This window comes from Schistocerca serialis, unplaced genomic scaffold (assembly GCF_023864345.2).
Source record: "Schistocerca serialis cubense isolate TAMUIC-IGC-003099 unplaced genomic scaffold, iqSchSeri2.2 HiC_scaffold_1242, whole genome shotgun sequence".
Taxonomy (NCBI): domain Eukaryota; kingdom Metazoa; phylum Arthropoda; class Insecta; order Orthoptera; family Acrididae; genus Schistocerca; species Schistocerca serialis.
In genome coordinates, this window is record NW_026047450.1 from 297,501 (window position 1) to 300,000 (window position 2,500).

The 2,500-nt window shown below is 60.5% G+C and overlaps 1 pseudogene; it reads left to right on the forward strand.

The window, feature by feature from the left end:
- Window positions 1-2,500, forward strand: part of LOC126436673 (large subunit ribosomal RNA) — a 7,955-nt pseudogene that overhangs the window by 1,251 nt on the left and 4,204 nt on the right.

Consider the following 2,500-nt stretch of genomic DNA (forward strand, 5'->3'; position numbering starts at 1 on the left):
ATCGAACCATCTAGTAGCTGGTTCCCTCCGAAGTTTCCCTCAGGATAGCTGGTGCTCGTACGAGTCTCATCCGGTAAAGCGAATGATTAGAGGCCTTGGGGCCGAAACGACCTCAACCTATTCTCAAACTTTAAATGGGTGAGATCTCCGGCTTGCTTGATATGCTGAAGCCGCGAGCAAACGACTCGGATCGGAGTGCCAAGTGGGCCACTTTTGGTAAGCAGAACTGGCGCTGTGGGATGAACCAAACGCCGAGTTAAGGCGCCCGAATCGACGCTCATGGGAAACCATGAAAGGCGTTGGTTGCTTAAGACAGCAGGACGGTGGCCATGGAAGTCGGAATCCGCTAAGGAGTGTGTAACAACTCACCTGCCGAAGCAACTAGCCCTGAAAATGGATGGCGCTGAAGCGTCGTGCCTATACTCGGCCGTCAGTCTGGCAGTCATGGCCGGTCCTTGCGGCCGGCCGCGAAGCCCTGACGAGTAGGAGGGTCGCGGCGGTGGGCGCAGAAGGGTCTGGGCGTGAGCCTGCCTGGAGCCGCCGTCGGTGCAGATCTTGGTGGTAGTAGCAAATACTCCAGCGAGGCCCTGGAGGGCTGACGCGGAGAAGGGTTTCGTGTGAACAGCCGTTGCACACGAGTCAGTCGATCCTAAGCCCTAGGAGAAATCCGATGTTGATGGGGGCCGTCATAGCATGATGCACTTTGTGCTGGCCCCCGTTGGGCGAAAGGGAATCCGGTTCCTATTCCGGAACCCGGCAGCGGAACCGATACAAGTCGGGCCCCTCTTTTAGAGATGCTCGTCGGGGTAACCCAAAAGGACCCGGAGACGCCGTCGGGAGATCGGGGAAGAGTTTTCTTTTCTGCATGAGCGTTCGAGTTCCCTGGAATCCTCTAGCAGGGAGATAGGGTTTGGAACGCGAAGAGCACCGCAGTTGCGGCGGTGTCCCGATCTTCCCCTCGGACCTTGAAAATCCGGGAGAGGGCCACGTGGAGGTGTCGCGCCGGTTCGTACCCATATCCGCAGCAGGTCTCCAAGGTGAAGAGCCTCTAGTCGATAGAATAATGTAGGTAAGGGAAGTCGGCAAATTGGATCCGTAACTTCGGGATAAGGATTGGCTCTGAGGATCGGGGCGTGTCGGGCTTGGTCGGGAAGTGGGTCAGCGCTAACGTGCCGGGCCTGGGCGAGGTGAGTGCCGTAGGGGTGCCGGTAAGTGCGGGCGTTTAGCGCGGGCGTGGTCTGCTCTCGCCGTTGGTCGGCCTCGTGCTGGCCGGCGGTGCAGGATGCGCGCGCCTGCGCGGCGTTCGCGCCCCGGTGCTTCAACCTGCGTGCAGGATCCGAGCTCGGTCCCGTGCCTTGGCCTCCCACGGATCTTCCTTGCTGCGAGGCCGCGTCCGCCTTAGCGTGCTCCTCCGGGGGCGCGCGGGTGCGCGGATTCTCTTCGGCCGCCATTCAACGATCAACTCAGAACTGGCACGGACTGGGGGAATCCGACTGTCTAATTAAAACAAAGCATTGCGATGGCCCTAGCGGGTGTTGACGCAATGTGATTTCTGCCCAGTGCTCTGAATGTCAACGTGAAGAAATTCAAGCAAGCGCGGGTAAACGGCGGGAGTAACTATGACTCTCTTAAGGTGGCCAAGTGGCGGCGGTGTGGCTGCATCCGGACTTGGCTTTTCGAAGTGCGGTCTTGATGTAGTCGTGCTGCTGCTGTGAGGTGCCTTCCTTGGGTTATAGTTACAGGGAGAGTGATGCGCAATACATGGGCCTAGCCCTCTTAGCCTCTCCTCTCCTGCGGTCTTCTCCCCTTCTCGTGGGCCCGCTGATTTTCGCAGAGTGGAAGACCGCACCAGGGGCTTGGGGGGGTTACCAGCCCCCCCTCGCACTATCCCTTTTTTAGTTGGGGGCAGTAATCAAAGAATAAGTGGTGGCCCTTCCGCTGAAGGTGCCACCCCAACTCCCCCAGCACCTAGCCGGCCAACTGGCCGTGCCGAAAATCTTGTAACTTTTGCAGCTGTATACGCCTGTAGTGAGTGCCACCGCAGCTTCACCACCAAGAACGGTCTCGGGGTCCATCGCCGCCGCCAACACCTTGCGGCCGCCAACGCGGAGATCGTCACGGAGAGGCATCGCGCGAGGTGGACGGAGGAAGAAGTCCTGTTGCTCGCCAAGGCAGAGGCCGAACTGTTCCTCGAGAGGGACGCCCGGTTCTTCTTTGTAAATCAAGAGCTCATCAGGATGTTCCCCGACCGAACGCTTGAGGCAATCAAGTGCCGACGGCGGCAAGCTGCCCACAAGCAGCTTGTCCGCCAATTCATGGAGGCGCTTGAGATCGGTCGGGGGGAAGAGCCGGCGTCCCGCCGGGGAGCAGCGAGCCCGCTGCCTGACGCGGGCGAGGCCGCTGCGCCGCACGTCGACGCAGCCGAGGACTTCGCGGCCGACACCACCGGGCCGCCGCCGGAGGGGCCGACTGACGCCGCCATCTGGGAGCATCTGGCGGG